The sequence below is a fragment of the Arachis hypogaea genome, chromosome 12 (genome assembly GCF_003086295.3).
Source record: "Arachis hypogaea cultivar Tifrunner chromosome 12, arahy.Tifrunner.gnm2.J5K5, whole genome shotgun sequence".
NCBI classification, from domain to species: domain Eukaryota; kingdom Viridiplantae; phylum Streptophyta; class Magnoliopsida; order Fabales; family Fabaceae; genus Arachis; species Arachis hypogaea.
The window spans coordinates 42,759,322-42,781,226 of record NC_092047.1 but is presented as its reverse complement, the minus strand read 5'-3'; the positions used below and the strand labels follow the sequence as shown (position 1 = coordinate 42,781,226).

Here is a 21,905-nt window from a genome sequence, read left to right as displayed (position 1 = left end):
TTGATCAGATCCTCGTGGCTCCTTCCATCTCTGATTGTTTTGACCTTGATGCATGTTCCTGTTATAATTTCCATTCCTTGCAATAACATTGGAACCAAAATCAAAGCGATGGAGGTGAGAACTCATAGTAGCTAAAAATTAAAAACAAAAATAAAAGCAAATAAACAAGTAAAATAAAATATTTACAATAACCAATAATAAGGCACACGTTTGCAATTCCCCGGCAACGGCGCCATTTTGACAATCGGATTTCTGCCGGTAAAGAAGTTTTTATAAAATTAATCGCGTTGTAAGTATAGTTTCTAAACCAACAGAGAATCCTTTTGTACAAAGGTTTTGGTTGTCACTTAAGTAAACCCAATAAAATTTATAACCGAAGTATTCAAACCTCGGGTCGTCTTCTCAAGAAATTGAAGGAAGGTATGATTTATTATTGGTTATGTAAAATAGTATATTTTTGGGTTTTTGAAATAGGGAACAAGTAATTTAAATAACAAGAAAAATAAATTAATAATTAATAAAATCTCTTGGCAAGGTATGAGAAATTGAAGTCCTATCCTAGTTATCCTTATCTGGTGTGATGAGAATTGGATTCTGCTCCCACTTTGTTAACCTCTAACTATGAAGGTAAGTTAAGTGGATGAATCAATTTGATTCCTCAGGTCCTAGTCAATTCCTAAGATAAGACTAGAGTTATTGGAATTCAAATCAATTAGCAAAGAATTCCAATTTTCAATCAACAAGGAGTTTGATAACTCAAGTGTCTCCAATTTATCAATTCATCAATTAAAACCAAGAATATAAAAAGCTAAATAAAAATCATAAATCTTAAATACCTTAAATTGCATTAATAAAAGAAATCAAATCTAACATGAAAATTCATAAATTAAATAAGGAAAATAAATAAAAGGAACATTGAACCTGTGATTGTAGAAGCAATCCTAAAATAAGAGAAATCCTAAGAAAGAGGAGAGAACCTCTCTCTCTAAAACTACATCTAATCCTAAAATTGTGTATTATTAAAGCTGTATTTCATGAATGAATGGATTCCCCCACTTTATAGCCTCTAATCTGTGTTTTCTGGGCCGAAAACTGGGCCAGAAACAGCCCAGAATTCGCTGGTTTTGAATTAAAACACGCTGATTTTCGTCACGGCGACGAGTCCGCATGAAGCACGTGTTCGCGTCGCCTAGGTCTATAGCCACTATGGCAAATTATATATCATTTTGAAGCCCCAGACGTTAGGTTTCCAACGCAACTAGAACCGCCTCATTTGGACTTCTGTAGCTCAAGTTATGACCGTTTGAGTGCGAAGAGGTCAGGCTGGACAGCTTTGCAGTTTCTTCAACTTCTTGTATTCCTTCCATTTTTGTATGCTTCCTTTCCATCCTCTAAGTCATTCCTGCCCTGTAAACTCTGAAATCACTTAACACACATATCACAGTATCTAATGGTAATAAGAGGGGATTAATATTAGCAAATATAAGGCATAGGAAACATGTTTTCAATCATAGCACAAAATAAGGAAGGAGAATGTAAACTCATGCAAATAGTATGAATAAGTGGGTAAAGAGTTGATAAAAACCACTCTATTAAGCACAAGATAAACCATAAAATAGTGGTTTATCAGTGACATATGACATTCTTTGGGGGGTGATTGGCTTGCCTCGGTTTAACTAAACAGGGTCTACCTCCTCAAACACCACCTTAGCTTTTTTACATAGGCAAAGGATGGTGCTTGGATAGTAGAGCCAAGAGTCAGGATCACTTTTCTCTGATATCTCTTGGATGTTCTTTACTATGAGTTCATAGACTCTTATCTCCCCTCCTGTCATAATGCAATACACCATGGTGGCTCTCTTGATATTGACCTCTAAAGTATTTACACTGGGGAGGATGGATCTCGTTACAATCTCATACCATCCTTTTGCTTCCGGGATGAGGTCTCCTCTCCTAATAAACCTTGGCATTCCTTGAGAATCCTTCAGCCAGTCAGCCCCAATTACATAAATATCATTGACAATCTGCTCACAATTAGAGTCGCTACTTACTCTTTCATGACAGCTTGCCTCTTCGAAGGGTGTTGGTCTAAGCCCAAGAACTCTCATGATAGCCTTGATGAACTGAAATTGTTGTGTCGGTAAAGAATTTCACAAATGAAATCTCGTTGCAAGTATAGTTCTAAACCTACAAATAATTCCTCAATAAAAAATTTGTTTGTCACAAGTACAAACCCCAATAAAAATAACCGAAGTATTTAAACCTCGGGTCGTCTCTCAAAGGAATTGCAGGGAAGTGTTCTTGTTATTGGTTATGGGACAAGTATTTTGGGGTTTTGAGTAAGAGACATGAAAGGTAAATTGCAAGAAAGTAAATGAAACTCTAATAGTAAAAAGGTCTTGGCAGGGGGTTGATGGTTAAGGATCTTTATCCTTGTTACTAACCATAACATGATAATTGTAAGGATCAATCTCATTAAGTCATCCTCTAACAAGTGAAGAAAAGTCAAATGAGCTACACTAATCCTAATCCATAAGTCCTAGCCACCTCACTAATTAACTTAGTGGAAGCTAGAGCCAACAGACACCAATTATCAAGACTTGGACATTAGCAACTCAATTTCACCTAAGTTACCATTCCAAGCCAAGAACACAAAAATCTACTCTAACATCCTTCCAAGCATTTAATCAAATACTTGGAAGGCATAAAAGGAAAGCAAGATAAAATTGCAAGAAATGTAAATCTACAACTACTAATTGCAAGGAAATTAACAACAACAATTCAAATCAACAATAGAAGAACATGAAACATAAATTGTATTAAAGGAAAATAGAAGAAACAAGAGTGCATCAACCACAAAGTAAACAAATACAAGGAATGAAATACTAAACTAGAGAAGTGATAAACCCCAATTTTGTGGTTTATCTTGTGCTTATTTTAGGAGATTTTATTACCTTTTCCCACATTTATTCAATGAAATAGCATGGTTTTGTAATTCTCCCTTAATTTGTGCTTAAGTGTAAAAACATGCTTTTTAGGCCCTTAAATTGGTGATTTTAATTCACTTTAATTCCATTCGATGCCTTGATGTGTTGTTGAGTGATTTCAGGTTCATAAGGCAAGTATTGGATGGAAGAATTGAAGAGAAAAGCATGCAAAAGGGAGAACTCATGAAGAAATGAGATTTTGGAGAATTGAGGGCCACGCGCACGTGTCATGCACGCGTACACATCCATTGGAGATTTTTGAAGCCACGCGCACGCGTCAAGCACACATCACCCACGCGTACGCGTGAAGCTCGGCACGTGACCCACTTAAAGTGAAATCCCTGAGCTGCCTAGGCCCAAATCCAACTTGTTTCTGAGGGTATTTCATGCATAATTGAAGATTGAGCAAAGGGGGGAGCACTTAGTTGTAGGATTCTATCATGTAGTTTAGTTTCTAGAGAGAGAAGCTCCATCTTCTCTCTAGAATTAGGGTTCTTAGGTTATTGTGCATCTTAGATTTAGGTCTAATTTCATGTTTTCATCTTGTTTCCCTTACAATTTCTTGTTTCTACATCTTGATTTTCTTAGTTGTAGTGTTAATTTCCCTTTTTGCTCTCTTTTATGATGATAAACTCTTGATAGATTTGGATCTCTTTTATTGAATTTTGATGTTTGATGTTCTTTTATTGTTAATTTGATTTGTGAATTTTACTTTTCTTGCAATTTACCATGCTTTCCTTTTATGCCTTCCAAGTGTTTGACAAAATGCTTCGTTGGATATTAGAGTAGACTTTGAGCATTCTTGGCTTGGAAAGAGTAATTAGGTGATCTTGAGTTACTAAGATCCAACTCATGTTGATCTAGAGTTGTGATCTAGTTCGACTTCCATTGACTCTAATCTCTTGCTAATTTAATTAGTAAGTTGATTAGGACTTTTGGATTGATGTTAGCTAGTCTTGTTTGACTTTTTCTCATGTGAAGATAACATTATACCTTCTTTCGTTGTTAGAGATGACGAAATGAGATAAATTCTTGTTAATTATTGTTATTAGTGACTAGGATGGAAAGCCTATATTCTCAACCCTTGCCATGAATGTCTGTTTTTACTATTTTCTTCTCTTTGTTAGTTGTCATCTTTAAATGCTTGCTTGATTTACTTTTCTTGTCATTTATTTTATTGCCCCTTTTATAAATCAAACCCCTTGTTCCTTCATAGCCAATAATTGACCACTTCATTGCAATTCCTTGTGAGACGACCCGGAGTCTAAATACTTCGATAAATTTTCATTGGAGTTTGAACTTGTGACAAAACCAAATCAAATTTGATGTGAGAATTAATTGTTGGTTTGGAGCTATGGTTACAATGAAGTTCTTATTTCTATAAGAGAAATTCTAGACCGACGATAATTTTTGTGTCAAATTTATGGCGCCATTGCCGGGGAGTTGCAATGGTGCTATGTTGTTGGCTATTGTATATATTGTGAATAGTTTGATTTTTGGTTTGTTTGTTAGTTTTTGCTAGTTGTAGGATTTTGCTCTCTTTGTTTCTTATTAATATTTGTTTTTATTTTCTCTTGACACTATGAATTCTCATCCTTTTGGCTATGAGTGTGGTTATAACTATGTTGTAGGAGATGGAAGCTACAATGAGGATGTGCATCAAGGATTTGGAAATCAAAGGTGGGAGGAGCCCCAAGCTTATGGACAACCTTCTTGGGAATAACCTCCTTCCGAATCGAGTTTGGCAAGAGTGATTGGGGACATGACTACTCTCTTCATGGAGATGGGCAAGGACCAAAAGGAATTTTATGCCATCCAAGCCGTTCAAGCGCCACCCCAACATGATTACTCTTCGGATTCTTATGGGCACAATCCAAATCTTAATGCATACCAATCTAATGTATGTGATGACCCTTATTGTGATTGTCAACCACAATCATCATATGCATATGAACCCCCTCCTCAATATAGCCCTCCACCATACTCACAAGCCTCATACCACCATTCACCTCCACATGATCCTAACCCATACACACCATACCAACCACCATATGAACCATATCTAGAGCCACCACCATTCCAACACCAATACTCCCATGAACCACAAAGTCCATACACACCACCTCAAAAATTTCACTAATATGAACCTCCTTCCAATTATAACACCTTCCCCTCAAACAATGAACCCTCTCTTCCACTACCACCCTTCGATGAAGCCTCTATGCTAGAACTAAGGAATCTTAAATCTCATATCCTAAGGCAACAAGACGGGATGGAAAAGGAGTTCAAGGAGCTAGAAGCCAAGATGGCTATCATAGCGGAAGCCGTTAGCAACATGGTCTCATCCCGCCTAAGCCTATACGATCAAGGCACTCCCATTGTTGAATGTGGAGAAGCAACCAAAGAGCTTAGCGAAGAGGTGATTTTGGGGCTCCAAGGTGAAGAAGAGGAGTTAAAGCAAGAAATGCAACAAGAGGAGGAGGTAGGGATTATTGGATAAGAGAAAGTAGTGGTTGGGTATTCAAGATATCTTGAGTACATAGAGGAATCTCAAGTGGAGGAACCTTCTCCCATGAAGTGCGAAATTGGTGTTAAGGAGGAGAGTGTACAACCTCTAAGGCACAATGTGATTGGAGAAGTGGAAGAAGTGGTACAAGCAACAAGCCCTCCTATCTATGATGATTCCGCATCAACATATTATCCTTTTGAGCATGATGAGTCCTTCCCCAATATGCTTGGAATTGATGATGAGGTAGACTTCACTAAACCTCCTATCTATGATTTGAGTGATGGGGAAGAGATAGAAGAATTTGGTGAAGATGAACGTAAGCTTGAGGAAGCTTGGCAAGAGGTAGAGCTTGAAGGACCTTGCCAAGTGGTGGAAGCCTCTAGAAGAGGATGGACAGGAGTGGAGCGTGCGTTGTCAAGACCGTTGGGAACCCCTCCATCTAGGTTGTCATCCGATCCTTCATTTGAGTGGGTAAAACTTCTAACTATTAGCTTTATTATCCTGCTTGAATTTGGTTTGCTTGAAACGGATGGCCAACTTAGGAAGCTTTATGGAATTAAGCGTAAGAGGAGGATGTTTAGTGGTTGGCATTGTAAGTCTAGGCTCATTATGGTTAGAAGCTCGAAATTGAAGAGCATGGATTGGTGTAATGCTCAATTGAATGGGTCTAGGAGGATCGTTTGGTGCCTTCATGAGAATTCATTTCTCTTGCCACCCGGAGGAAATCACCATAATCAACTCAAGGACGGGTATGAAAACAAAGTGTGGGATCCCGGATCGCACAAGGAAGATCAACTTTGGGAGCCCATGGTTGGTGAAGAACTCCATCAAAGCTTAGGGTTATTAACTTTGAATGATGAAGCACAATGGAAGTCCAAGCATTGGTGGATGTTCAAGGATGAATACAAGTACAAGCCTCCTTGATGAGGAGCTCCCCATAAGTCCAACTTAAGGACAGTAAACAAAAGTGCTAGGTGGGAGACAACCCGACATGGTAAACTTTTTCCTTTTTCTCTTTTGTAAATATTGGTAAAATTAGTTTAATTTTATGTTTTGTTTAGTTAGTTGAGTTTATTTGGGAGTCTAGTAGATTAAATAAGGTTTTATGATATTTTGGTAGCTGTTTGGAGGTTTGGAATGCTTGGTTTGGTGGAAAAACATAGAAAAATTTTGAAAAACAGAGCACCAAACCATGCGTACGCGTGCTCCACGCGTACACATGGTTCAAGCATTTCCAACCATCCACGCGCACGCGTGGATTGCATATTTCCACCTCCAAGCCATTTTCCCGAGAGTTGCGCGAACAGCGCGCACGCACTGGGCCTTTCGCGCAAAGCTGGTCACGCGTACGCGCACTTCACGCGTACGCGTCGCTCTCAAAATAACCCATCAACGCACACGCATGCCTCACGCGTATACATCGCATCCATTTCACCCCATCCACGTGCACGCGTGACATACGCATACGCGTGGATGCCCTTCTTTTACACACTTCTTTTCTCATCTTCTTTCCATTTCTTTCCTTCTCTCTTCTCTTCTTTTCTTTCCACCCTTCAAACATCATCCAACGCTGCCAAACATCATGTAACACCATTTCTTTTTATTATTTAGGTAGTTTAATTTTTGTTTAACTTTTGTTTTCCTTTATAAGTGTTGGATTACAAATCTTGTTTACTGTTTTACTACTGCTTATTACTAATAGGATGTTAGTCTAACATCATTGTTGTTAATCGTCATTGTTGGATTTCTTTGTTGAGATTATATTTGGTTACTTGGTTTGGAACTTTTCATGCTTAATGCTTTTGAATGCCAAGTACATGTTACATTGCCTTTAAGCTTCTTAACTCTTTTGAATTGCATGTTTTGGCCACCATGCATTCATCATCCATCGCTAGGCAATTGTATATTATCATTGCATTTTTTTAGGTGATGCTTGTTTGTGATTTACCTTTATTGACATCACCTATTTCATGCATTGAAATTTTTGAATTGTGAAGTTGGATCGAAAGCTTACCTAGTGACATATTTTTTAGCTTTATAAAGCTTTGTGGACCATGCTTGCTATGTGATTGATTTCCACTTCTATCTTCTTTTTCCTAAGTTCCATAGCATCCATGTGTTTCACCTCTATGTCACTTAGGTGTTGCAACAACTCCAATATGTGTCATTGATTGTTGTGTAAGTTTCATATACCGTCTTGTTCACTAAGTTTACTTAGACATCAATCAATGTCCATGCATTATCCAATTTCACAATTGCTTGATTAATTGCTTGAATGCTTTCATGCCTTTTCACTACTTGTTTGGTTGCCTTAACCTACAAGTCTTTTAAAGTATATCAAGCACACTAGAATGGGTGAAGCGTATACTTTTTTTTGTGTAATTATGACATAACTTTTTATGCTAATGTGTGTGTATTCTAAAGGGTGCCTAATTTAGAACTCACACACCTATCTTTCATCAATGTCACACTGATTCACTCACTCCATTCTAGTGATCTGCCTCATCCCAACAATTTACGCTTCCTTGGTTTTTACTTTCTTATCTTATGGTGTTATTTTCTATTTTTCATGACTGATGCACCATAAGCAAAAACGGAAGTGGGAAAAGAACACGCAGCATCAGTTAACCTACCAGCTAAAGGTAGCAACTCGGAGAGTCGCCGTACCCCTTGCTCATCTTTAAGTGCACCGAGGATGGTGCAAACTTTTAAGTGTGGAGAGGTCGTCCGACCAGTCGGCGTTTCTTGGGTGACAAATTTCTAATCCCAACACTTTTGCATTTCATTCTTAGGTCCTTTAGGATTTTTAGTTGCATTTTCTTGTTTTGCATATATATATATAATAAACTTTGTCAAAATAATGAAATTTTTCAAGGATTTTATCTATAGGGCACCCCAATTGATTGAAATTTTGTTTTTAGAACTTGCTTGAATTATACACTTTGTGGATCATGTTTTAAGCTAAGAACACAAGCGTGTAAGTTTTGAGCCTTAATTGTGTGGTTACATCATATAACCACTTATTTTCATTCTTGTGTGCATTATTCTCTTTCTATGATTGTAATCTTTGATTTGTTTGATTCTTTATGTCCATTATTTTGTATATATATGCACTTATATGATTGAGGTCATTGTTTCAAATAGCTCACTTACCCAAATAGCCTTACCTTTTATCTTCCATTGTTAACCAACTTTGAGCCTATGCTTAACCTTTTTGTTCTTAATTTTAGCACATTACAAGCCCAAGTGAAAAATAATAAATGTCCCTTGGTTAGATCTTTGATTAGCTTAGGCTAGTGAGAGTGTTTTTCATTTGATTTTGGAAAAGTTGGGTACATTGGGTAAAGATAAAAGTGTATTTTGTGGTTTTGTTGAAAAATCATGGGAATTGGATATATACTCATGTATTAATCATGTGTAAAACAAATACATTGATGTTCTTGTATATATTTTAGTTTAAAAAGAAAAAAAAATATGATGAGAAAAACAAAAAAAAAAGAGAAAAAGAAAAAGAAAGAAAAAGAAAAGCAACAACATGGGGACAAAATGCCCCAAAGTCCAAAGTTCAATAAGAGTCAATGCATATGTGTGGTGATCAAAGAGAATGCACGAGCATGTGAAAAAAAAGTGAAGAATGGGTAGTTAGGTTTGTTTAAAATTGTATAGATTGTCATAGGTTAGATGGAAAGTTTAAGTTAATCAAAGATTCAAATTCTAGTCCACTTGACCATATGCATCCTTACCTTGACCCTAACCCCATCACAACCTATGGGAAAGTCCTTATGATATTTGTATGCATGCATGAAGTAATTGTTGATTGTTAGAAGAAAGACAAATCTTGAAAAGCATGATTAGGGGAGAATTGAGTGAATCAACCTGATGAGCGGATAATTTATACCCTTTTTTGGCATTGTTTTTAGGTAGTTTTTAGTATATTTTAGTTACTTTTTATTCTATTTTTATTAGTTTTTATTCAAAAATCACGTTTCTAGGCTTTACTAAGAGTTTGTGTGTTTTTCTGTGATTTCAGGTATTTTCTGGATGAAATTGAGGGACCTGAACAAAAATCTGATTCAGAGGCTGAAAAAGGACTGCAGATGCTGTTGGATTCTGACCTCCCTGCACTCGAAGTGAATTTTCTAGAGCTACAGAAGCCCAATTGGTGCGCTCTTAAATGAGTTGGAAAGTAGACATACTAGGCTTACCAGCAATATATAATAGTTCATACTTTGGCCGAGATTTGATGGCCCAAACCGGCATTTAAAGTCAGCCTAAAAATTCTGGCGTAAAACGCCCAAACTGGCACCAGAATTGGAGTTAAACGCCCAAACTGGCACCAAAGCTGCCGTTTAACTCCAGGAACAGCCTAAGCACGAAAAAGCTTCAATGCTCAGCCCAAGCACATACCAAGTGGGCCCCAGAAGTGGATTTCTGCACTATCTGTACTTAGCTACTCATTTTCTGTAAACCTAAGTTACTAGTTTAGTATAAAAACTACTTTTAGAGATTCATTCAGGACCTCATGACATTTTTACACTTCATATTGTATTTCTGACGGCATGAGTCTCTAAACCCAATGGTTAGGGGTGAGGAGCTCTGCTGTGTTTCAATGAATTAATGCAATTACTACTGTTTTCCATTCAATCACGCTTGATTCTATTCTAAGATACTCATTCGTACTTCAATCCAGAGAAGATGATGATCCGTGACACTCATCATTATTCTCAAATCTATGAACGTATGCCTGACAACCATTCCGTTCTATTTGAGCTCAACATAGTCATTGGGCGATAGCTTGAATGCGTATCTCTTTGGTTTCTGATCTACGGACCGAGTCCGGAGGTTAGAACCTTCGTGGTATAGGCTAAAACCAATTGGCAGCATTCCTGGGATCCGGAAAGTCTAAACCTTGTCTGTGGTATTCTGAGTAGGATCCGGGAAGGGATGACTGTGACGAGCTTCAAACCTACGAATGTTGGGCATAGTGACAGTGTGCAAAAGGACAAGGGTCCTATTTTGACGCTAGTGGGAACCGACAGATGATTAGCCATGCGGTGACAATGCATATGGATTTGTTTTCATCTGAGAGGATCATACAGCTTGCCATTGAAGGAAGCCAGGCGTGTTTGGAGAAGAAGTGATGCACGAAAAACTTGTCTTGCAACAAATCTCCCTTCGGCAAGTGTACCGAATTTGTCGTCAAGTAAAAACTCACAATAGAGTGAGGTCGAATCCCACAGGGATTGATTGATCAAGCAACTTTAATTAGAAGAATGTTCTAGTTGAGCGAATCCAGAATTTGGGTTGAGAGTTGCAGAAAATAAAATGGCGGGAATGTAAATAACAGAAAAGTAAATGCTAGAATTAAAGGACTGGAAGTAAATGACTGAAAATAAATTGCAGAATTGTAAATGGGAATGGGGGATTTGCTCATAAAAGTAAATGGCAGAAATTAAAGAGAATGGGTAAGATCAGAGATGGGGAGTTTATTGGGCTTAGGAGATGTTGCAATTCTCCGGATCAAGTTCATTTTCATCTCTTCCTCAATCAATGCACTCATTGATCTCCTTGGCAATCTTAATTGATTGAATTACAATTTCTTGAAATTCAATCTCTCAAGTCTTGATCAATAGCCAATTCCTTGGTCAGTTGCTCATGAGAAGAGATGAAGTATGGTCACTGATTATACCACATGCATTTCCCAAATCAAGTATTGAGAGGGTTATAGTCACATACCCATCCAAACCCAATTTGGTCCAGCATGAGAAAGCATTTCTAGCTTGATCTCTTCATTCCTCTTTCAAGGTTCAAAAGAGATCCAAGTTTGAATAGCTTCTTTTCCAAGATAACTACTCAATTGGATGAAGATCGAAAGCTTTCAAGTAAAATCAAGAGAAAAGATAGAAGAAGAATAATGAAAATTAGTATTGATCCATCAAATTACAACAGAGCTCCCTAACCCAATGAAAGGGGTTTAGTTGTTCATAGCACTTGAAAATGAAAACAAAGATGGAGAATACATCATAAAACTAGAAAATGCAGAGAAAGTAAAATACAGAGAGTAGTTCTCTTTTTCCAGCCTCCAGAACTCCTTAACAATTCAAAGCTACTCCTATATATACTATTTCTCTCAGCTTCTAGTTGGCTCTTCAAGTCTTGGGCCTTTGGATCTTGAGTTTGAAGCAGTTATTTTCTTCATTTGGGCTTGGTTTTACTTGCAGAGAGAAAGTGCTAAGTGGGCAGAGACTTTAGCTCAGGGCGTTAGGGGTGTTAATATTTAGTGAAAGTATAAGTTCAAGAACGTTAGTGACACTTAACATTTTCACTAATGTTCCAATGTACCCCTTTGCCTCACGTTAGAGCCCACGTTAACTAGGTTAACGTGGCTTCTAACGTGGCCTTGCCAACCTTCGAGAACGTTAGTGACACTCAATATTGTCACTAACGTTCCAGTGTGCCCCTTTTTGCTTCACGTTAAAGCCCACGTTAACTAGGTTAACGTGGCTTCTAACGTGGCCTTGCCAAACTTTGAGAACGTTAGTGACACTCAACATTGTCACTAACGTTCCAATGTGCCCCTAGATCTCACGTTAGAGTCCATGTTAACTAGGTTAACGTGGCTTCTAACGTGGCCATTCTTAGCCATCCCAACGTTAGTGACAATGTTGAGTGTCACTAACATTGGCTCATCATTCATTCCTCATCGTTAGCTTCCACGTTAACTAAGTTAACGTGGAAGTTAACGTGGCTCCTTGGGGGGTTGTGTGGTTGCTTCCAACGTTAGTGACTATGTTGAGTGTCACTAACGTTGTCGACAACTCTCACTTCTTACGTTAGCTCCCACGTTAACCAAGTTAACGTGGGAGTTAACATGGTGTGTTGCATCCTTAGGCCAATGTTAGTGACAATGTTGAATGTCACTAACGTTGGCTTCTCTTCCCCCTTTAACGTTAGAGGCCACGTTAACTAGGTTAACGTGGGCTCTAACGTGGCCACTCATGAGTGTTTGCCAACGTTAGTAACAATGTTAAGTGTCACTAACGTTGGCTCAACTTCCCTTCTCCACGTTAGAGTGCACGTTAACTTAGTTAACGTGACTCTTAACGTGGGCAATGATGGCTTTGAGAGTGTTATTGGCAATCACTTTTCTCATTAACCTTGCAAGTTACCTCCCTTTCCTTGCTTCCTTTGGTCCTGAAATCAAGCAACAGAGTGCATTAAAGTTCTAGTCCAAGTCATGGGTAATGTAGCATACAATTTGTCACTAAATTCATGCAAAATCCTCATGAAATAATGTAAAATGCACAATGTATGCTTGAATCAAGGTGTAGGTGAATATCTACCCAAAACTGGCTTATTTCCTAAAGAAATGCATGAAACTACCCTAAAAATAGTAAAGAAAAGGTCAGTGAAACTGGCCAAGATGCCCTGGCATCACAACACCAAACTTAAAGCTTGCTTGTCCCTAAGCAAGTACTGGAACAAGAGAATGATGAATGGAATATCCAGAGGAATGAGTCATTCTTGTGGAAGTCATGTTACTGATTTTATGGTGGTTTCATGCATAGCAACTTAGGTTCATTCCATTACTGGCTTTCAGACTTTTATCATGTCCCTAAACACTTACTTTGTTTATATCCCATGAGACTTTTATTCATTGATCATTTTATTGTTATTTCAAGGGTTATTTGTGTTATTTAGGCTAAGTGCTCTGTAAGGGGGCAACTCTTTAAGATAAGCTTTCAGCCAACACTCCCGAACCAGTTGGTTCAAGGTGCTAGGTGTTGAAGCACCCCTAAGGACTTACTCCCTCAAGTCTCTCCCCCATACATACACACCACAGGCATATAGTTTATTTATTTTCTTTTCTTGAGACCTTGGTGTCCAGCACCTCTTTGGGTTACTAAATGCTCTGTAGTGAGGGTTACTCTTGATAGTGGATTTTCAGCTGATAATCCCGAGTTAGTTAACCCAAGTTACCAAGTGATAAAGCTCCCCTGAGAGCTTATTCATCCAAGTAGATCCCTCACATAGGAGCACCACAGACACTTGTCTCAAGGTCCAAACCATTGGTGCCTAGCCTTATTGCTTACTCTTTTTCTTTTGTTTTTCACTTCCATTGTTCTTTCCCTTTTCTCTTATTAGGATCTTGTTATTAACTTAGTCTCATGGGTATATCCAAAGTCAAGTATTCAGGATAGATAGTTGTCCTCCTAGCCTTGTGGTTGAACCAACTTAGCTAACTTATGACTACCCCAAAGATTCATGAATGCACTTCCACATTATGAACCCTACTCTGGTCTTTTAAAAACATAAATATTCTCTTCTTCATTTGATTTAAAGGGACAAGCTTACAAGAAAGTAAAGTAAGGATGCAGTGACATAAAGACTAGTGCACATAGACCTATTCAGAACTTAAAAGACAGAATTTAAAAAGGGTTCAACTACGCGTAACTACAAATCAAAAGTGCATTCGGACTTCCAACTTTCAACAATTCTGAGTACAATGGAATTAAGTAACAATACGACCTTCGGGTGATGATTTCTGGTTGCCCTCTCTCTTTGTCATCATCCTAGTCTTTGCTGCCTCGCTTCTTTGGGTGGAGGTACACCATTTCCTCATAATATTCCTGCAAGGTTACTGGAAGTTGCTTGTTCCTAAAGCACTTGAGACATAGTTAGCTTGCATGTATGCTGGTGCTTTTTGAACTCAATTCGGTGTGTGAACACTAAACTTAGTTCCTTGCCCAGTGCAAACATTGCACATATGCAGAGAGCCCCATATCTTCTTGTCAACAAAGCAATGATCACTATAGTCTAACTACATCTAAGTGGTTTCTCTTGATTGGATGGAGCTAGCAATGTTCTTTTGGAGTGGAGTGTAATTCTAACCAATGTTCTTTGGTGGAACACCAAACTTAGAATTACACCATCACTCTTGGATTGTTCTGGTGTGGAACACCAAACTTAGCTCCTTACAATACAGGGGAAACGACTTGTGATTTATTGAAATAAAGATGAAAGTGAAACTACCTGAGGTTGGGTTGCCTCCCAACAGAGCGCTCTTTTATCGTCGCTAGCTCGACGAGTCCTTAATTACTTGAGATGGTACTTTACTCTGGGGTTTTCCCCCATGTTGCCCAGATAATGCTTGAGTCTTTGTCCATTCACTGTAAAAGTCCTCTCTGAACTTTCATCCATGATTTCGATGTGGCCATATGGTGATACTTTCGTAACCATGAAAGGTCTGGACCACCTTGACTTGAGTTTTCCTGGGAACAGCCTTAATTTAGAATTGTAAAGGAGTACTCGCTGCCCCTTTTCGAAACTTCTGGGTGCAAGATGCATGTCATGTTTTCTCTTTGCCTTTTCTTTGTACATCTTAGTGTTTTCATAGGCTTGTGACCTGAATTCCTCCATCTCTTGCATCTGCAAGATCCTTTTTGCATCAGCAGCAATGCTGTCAAAATTTAGTATCTTGATAGCCCAGAGAGCTTTGTGTTCCAGCTCCAGTGGTAAATGACAAACCTTCCCAAAGACCAGTTGATATGGAGACATTCCAAGTGGAGTTTTGAATGCTGTTCTGTACGCCCAAAGAGCATCATCCAGCTTCTTCGACCAATCCTTTCTAGATGCACCCACAGTCTTTTCCAGGATCCTCTTTAGCTCTCTGTTGGATATCTCAGTTTGCCCACTTGTTTGAGGGCGGTAAGGTGTGGCTACTTTGTGTTTTACCCCATATCGTAGGAGGAGAGCTTCTAGTGGTTTGTTACAAAAGTGGCTCCCTCCATCACTGATGAGGGCTCTTGGGACTCCAAATCGGCTAAAGATATTCTTCCTGAGGAAGTTCATGACTACCTTGTTATCATTAGTTGGGATTGCAATAGCCTCTATCCACTTGGAAACATAATCCACTGCTACCAGGATGTACTTGTTTGCATATGAGGTTGGGAATGGTCCCATGAAATCTATTCCCCACACATCAAACAGTTCCAGTTCCAAGATGAAATTTTGTGGCATGGCATTTCTTTTGGGCAGGTTTCCAGATCTTTGGCATTCATTGCAGCTTTTTACTAGTTCCTTGGCATCCTTGAAAAGGGTGGGCCAAAAGAATCCGCTTTGTAACACCTTTGCTGCAGTTCTGTCCCCTCCAAAGTGCCCGCCATAACATGAACCGTGGCAATTCCACAGGACTTCTCTTCCTTCCTCTTCCGAAACACATCTTCTAAGGATTCCATCTGAACATTTCTTGAAGAGATATGGCTCGTCCCAGACAAAGTATTTTGCATCATTCATAAGCTTCCTTTTTTGATGTTTATTGATCCCTGGGGGTAATGCCCCAGTTGCCTTGAAATTTGCAATATCTGCGAACCATGGTGCTTTGTGAACTGTCATCAACTGCTCATCAGGGAAGAGCTCATTCACATTTGTATCATTTTCTCCACCTTGATCATGAGGGATTCTGGATAGGTGATCTGCCACCTTGTTCTCCACTCCTTTCTTGTCTCTGATTTCAATATCAAATTCCTGCAACAGTAAGATCCACCTTATTAGTCTTGGCTTTGATTCTTGCTTGGAAAATAAATATTTAAGTGCTGTGTGATCTGTAAAAACAATCACTTTAGCACCAATGAGGTATGATCTAAATTTGTCAAATGCAAAAACTATTGCTAGCAACTCCTTTTCAGTGGTGGTATAATTTCTTTGAGTTTCATTAAGGACTTTGCTAGCATAGTATATCACACGAACTAGGTTATCTTTCCTTTGTCCTAACACTGCCCCAACTGCAAAATCAGATGCATCACACATCAATTCAAATGGTAGGTTCCAATCAGGTGGGGAAATGATAGGAGCAGAGGATAACCTCATTTTCAAATGTGCAAATGCTAGCATGCATGTTTCATCAAAGATAAATGGTGTATCAGATATAAGGAGATTGCTTAAGGGCTTGGCTATCTTTGAAAAATCTTTAATGAACCTTCTATAGAAACCAGCATGCCCTAAAAAACTCTTAATTGCCTTGACATCACTGGGTGGGGGTAGTTTTTCAATAAGTTCTACTTTAGCTCTATCAACCTCAATGCCTTGGTGAGAGACCTTGTGACCAAGGACTATTCCTCCTGTCACCATGAAGTGGCATTTTTCCCAGTTCAAGACCAAATTGGTCTCTTGGCATCTTTTCAATACCAAGGCGAGGTGATGTAGGCAACTAGGAAAGGAATCTCCGGATACCGAGAAATCATCCATAAAAACTTCAATGAATTTTTCTATCATATCTGAAAAGATAGAAAGCATGCAGCGTTGGAAAGTTGCAGGTGCATTACATAGCCCAAATGGCATGCGCCTATAGGCAAACACTCCATACGGACAAGTAAATGAGGTTTTCTCTTGGTCTCTGGGATCAACCACTATTTGGTTATATCCTGAATAACCGTCGAGAAAACAATAATATGCGTGCCCTGCAAGTCTTTCCAACATCTGATCCATGAATGGAAGGGGAAAATGGTCTTTTCGTGTAGCCTCATTGAGTTTTCTGTAGTCTATGCACATCCGCCATCCTGTGACGGTCCTTGTAGGTATGAGCTCGTTCTTCTCATTGGTAACCACAGTGATTCCTCCCTTCTTGGGCACAACATGTATGGGGCTAACCCAAGGGCTGTCCGAAATTGAGTATATGACCCCTCCTTACCAAAGCTTCATAACCTCTTTCTGTACCACTTCCTTCATGATTGGGTTCAGCCTTCTCTGGGATTGAATGGATGGCTTAGCATCATCTTCCAAAACAGTATTTTATGCATGCATATGGCTGAACTGATTCCCTTCAAGTCAGCAAGGGTCCATCCAATGGCATCCTTATGCTCCCGCAGCACCTTGAGTAGCTCGTCCTCTTGATCTTGACTGAGGGATGAATTTATGATCACTGGGTAGTTTTCATTTTCTCCTAGATATGCATATTTGAGAGTGGGTGGCAGGGCTTTGAGTTCAAGTTTGGGTGCTTCTAACGTTTGGTTCCCTTCCTTTGGTACATCTGGTATATGTATTTCTGCTGTGGTCACCTCTTCACTTGATTCAGATTCTTCCTCCACCAATCTCTCGTCCTCTTCAGGTTCTTCTTCTTCAAAATTCTCCTGCACTTCATCCTCAAGTGCATCTACCTCATGCATTCCCCCAATTATTCTGGTGGGTAACTCATGGCCTTGAACACATTGAATGTCATCTTTTCATTGTGTAATCTCAAGGTGAGGTCACCCTTCTTAACATCAATGACAGCAAGAATGGCCTTCCCAAGATGATGGAGGTCTTGGCGTCCTCCTGCATGTCCAACACCATAAAATCTGCTGGAAATATGAAATTTCTCACTTTTACTAGCAAATCCTCTACTATCTCGTGAGGGAATTTGAACGATCGGTCTGCTAGTTGTAGGGCCATTTTTGTTGGTTTAGCCTCCTCAATTTTTATCTTTCTCATCATAGCTACTGACATCAAATTGATGCTGGCCCCTAAGTCACAAAGAGCCTTCTCTACTGTGATTTCTCCTATAATACAAGGGATCTGAAAACTCCCAAGATCCTTCAGTTTCTGAGGTAGTTTATGCTGAATGATAGCACTGCACTCTTCAGTTAGTATCACAGTCTCATTGTTCTTCCAGCTTCTCTTCTTAGTCATTAGCTCCTTCAAAAACTTGGCATAGAGTGGCATTTGTTCTATGGCTTCAGCAAAGGGTATGTTGATTTGTAGCTTCTTGAAGATTTCCAAAAATCTCAAGAACTGGTTGTCATCTTCCCTTTTCTTCAATAGCTGGGGATATGGGGCTCTTGAGATGTTCAGTTATGGTATCCCTTTTTCTTTCTGCAGACTTGGCGTGGGAGGTTGAACTCCATCTTGCTCTTCTCCCTTTTCATTTGAGCCTTCTTCTTGTGGTTTTTGGGGATGTTCCTTCAGTTCCTTCCCACTCCTAAGTGTGATAGCTTGACACTCCTCCCTTTTGCTTGAATGGGCATCATAGCAAAAGTTGTGGTTAGGAAGCTGCTTAAACAGATAGCTGATTTGTGTCTCTAGTTTCTTGATGGCAGCATTTTGATTTTGCATGTTTGACTGCACTTCCTCTCTGAATGCTTTACTGTTTCGAATGTCTTTGCATACTCCTTCAATTAAGGTTTCGATCTTAGAGAGCTTGTCATCAATTGATGGGTGATTCGGAGCAGATGTGATGTTTTGGTTTTGATAGGCGTGTGGAGAAGTGCTGTTGTTGGAGTTGTAACGTCTCTGGTCTTGGTTTTGATCTTGCTCACTCCCCCACCCAGAGTTTGGGTGGTTTCTCCATCCAGGATTGTAGGTCTTGGAGTATGGATCATAGTTTTTCCTTGGTGAATTCCCAATGTAGTTGGCTTGCTCCTGATTACCCTCTGCTTCTTCATTCACTCCTTCTTGGGTTGTTGATGAGGTGGAGATTGCTGCTACTTGGTTCCTCTCCATCTTCTTGGTGAGGTCAGCCAGCTGCTGGGTGATGAGCTTGTTTTGGGCCAACAGAGCATCTACATTATTTAGCTCCATTACTCCTCTTGTGTTCCCTCTTTTGGAAGCATAGAAGTAGTCATTCTTTGCTACTGTTTCAATAACATCTATGGCTTCCTCAATAGTTTTCTTCTTGTTCAAATATCCTTCGGATGAATGGTCTACGGCCTTCTTTGACTCATAAGAGAGCCCTTCATAGAAAATGTGCAGCTGCACCCATTCGTTGAACATGTCAGGTGGACACCTCCTTGTTAAGTCCTTGAACCTCTCCCATGCTTCATATAGAGTCTCACCATCTTGTTGCCTGAAAGTTTGGACCTCAGCTCTCAGCCTATTGATTCGTTGAGGATGGTAAAATCTTGCTAAGAATTTGTTCACCACGTCTTCCCAAGTTGTCAAGCTTTCCCTTGGGAAAGATTCCAGCCACTTGGCTGCTTTGTCCCTAAGTGAGAATGGAAACAAGAGCAGTCTATAGGTGTCAGGATGAACACCATTAGACTTCACTGTATCACATATCCTCAGGAAGGTGGTTAGATGTTGATTGGGGTCTTCTTGAACACCTCCTCCAAACGAGCAGTTGTTCTGAACAAGGGTGATGAGCTGTGGTTTAAGTTCAAAGTTGTTGGCATGGATTGTTGGCTTTTGGATGCTACTTCCACAATTGCCTGGGTTTGGATTGATGTAGGAACCCAAAACTCTTCTATCCTCCCCAGCATGATTTGCTCAACCTCCTCCCCCATGGTTGTGATCTTCTTCTTCATGATGGTTTTCCATGTTGTCTTCCATGTCTGGTTCAAAGAATTCCTCTTCTTCCTCAGCACCAACCACTTTCTTTCCTCTTGCCTCCCTCCTTAATCTAAAGAAGGTCCTCTCTGGTTCAGAATCAAAGGAAGTTGAAGCCCCGCTTCTTCTCCCTGTCATACAACCATCAAGTGCAAGCAAGAAAAGCTAGGTGCAGAAAGTATTTGTGTCAGAATTACTGTTAGTTGTGGGTGATGCAATATATCAAACAGTTAGTGGGTTAGCAAACAGAATTGAAAATAACAAAGAAAAACAAAAGAGTAGAGGGGGAAAGGAAGAAGTTTAACTAAAACAAAAAGTAAATCACTCAAACAGAAAATGAAATTCACAAAATAAAAATGCTCAATCTAGTGATTTTCCAATTTAATCATTGTTGATGCACAATCAATCCCCGGCAATGGCGCCATAAACTTGATGCACGGAAAACTTGTCTCGCAACAAATCTCCCTTCGGCAAGTGTACCAAATTTGTCGTCAAGTAAAAACTCACAATAGAGTGAGGTCGACTCCCACAGGGATTGATTGATCAAGCAACTTTAATTAGAAGAATGTTCTAGTTGAGCGAATCTAGAATTTGGGTTGAGAGTTACAGAAAATAAAATGGCGGGAATGTAAATAACAGAAAAGTAAATGCTAGAATTAAAGGACTGGAAGTAAATGACTGAAAATAAATTGCAGAATTGTAAATGGGAATGGGGGATTTGCTCATAAAAGTAAATGGCAGAAATTAAAGAGAATGGGTAAGATCAGAGATGGGGAGTTTATTGGGCTTAGGAGATGTTGCAATTCTCCGGATCAAGTTCATTTTCATCTCTTCCTCAATCAATGCACTCATTGATCTCCTTGGCAATCTTAATTGATTGAATTACAATTTCTTGCAATTCAATATCTCAAGTCTTGATCAATAGCCAATTCCTTGGTCAATTGCTCATGAGAAGAGATGAAGTATGGTCACTGATTATACCACATGCATTTCCCAAATCAAGTATTGAGAGGGTTATAGTCACATACCCATCCAAACCCAATTTGGTCCAGCATGAGAAAGTATTTCTAGCTTGATCTCTTCATTCCTCTTTCAAGGTTCAAAAGAGATCCAAGTTTGAATAGCTTCTTTTCCAAGATAACTACTCAATTGGATGAAGATCGAAAGCTTTCAAGTAAAATCAAGAGAAAAGATAGAAGAAGAATAATGAAAATTAGTATTGATCCATCAAATTACAACAGAGCTCCCTAACCCAATGAAAGGGGTTTAGTTGTTCATAGCTCTTGAAAATGAAAACAAAGATGGAGAATACATCATAAAACTAGAAAATGCAGAGAAAGTAAAATACAGAGAGTAGTTCTCTTTTTCCAGCCTCCAGAACTCCTTAACAATTCAAAGCTACTCCTATATATACTATTTCTCTCAGCTTCTAGTTGGCTCTTCAAGTCTTGGACCTTTGGATCTTGAGTTTGAAGCAGTTCTTTTCTTCATTTGGGCTTGGTTTTACTTGCAGAGAGAAAGTGCTAAGTGGGCAGAGACTTTAGCTCAGGGCGTTAGGGGTGTTAATATTTAGTGAAAGTATAAGTTCGAGAACGTTAGTGACACTTAACATTTTCACTAACGTTCCAATGTACCCCTTTGCCTCACGTTAGAGCCCACGTTAACTAGGTTAACGTGGCTTCTAACGTGGCCTTGCCAACCTTCGAGAACGTTAGTGACACTCAACATTGTCACTAACGTTCCAGTGTGCCCCTTTTTGCTTCACGTTAAAGCCCACGTTAACTAGGTTAACGTGGCTTCTAACGTTGCCTTGCCAAACTTCGAGAATGTTAGTGACACTCAACATTGTCACTAACGTTCCAATGTGCCCCTAGATATCACATTAGAGTCCACGTTAACTAGGTTAACGTGGCTTCTAACGTGGCCATTCTTAGCCATCCCAACGTTAGTGACAATGTTGAGTGTCACTAACGTTGGCTCATCATTCATTCCTCATCGTTAGCTTCCACGTTAACTAAGTTAACGTGGCTCCTTGGGGGTTGTGTGGTTGCTTCCAATGTTAGTGACTATGTTGAGTGTCACTAACGTTGTCGACAACTCTCACTTCTTAC

General features: G+C 39.3%; 1 non-coding gene and 1 pseudogene across 1 annotated transcript; one reads left to right on the top strand and one right to left on the bottom strand.

The window, feature by feature from the left end:
• Window positions 1–1,676: 1,676 nt before the first annotated feature.
• LOC140176712 (uncharacterized) lies at window positions 1,677–18,377 on the bottom strand (annotated as a pseudogene).
• Window positions 18,378–19,240: 863 nt separating this feature from the next.
• On the top strand, window positions 19,241–19,344 carry LOC112731834 (small nucleolar RNA R71). The gene has a single exon (XR_003167590.1). It is a non-coding gene; the product is annotated as a small nucleolar RNA R71 (small nucleolar RNA).
• Window positions 19,345–21,905: the final 2,561 nt, after the last annotated feature.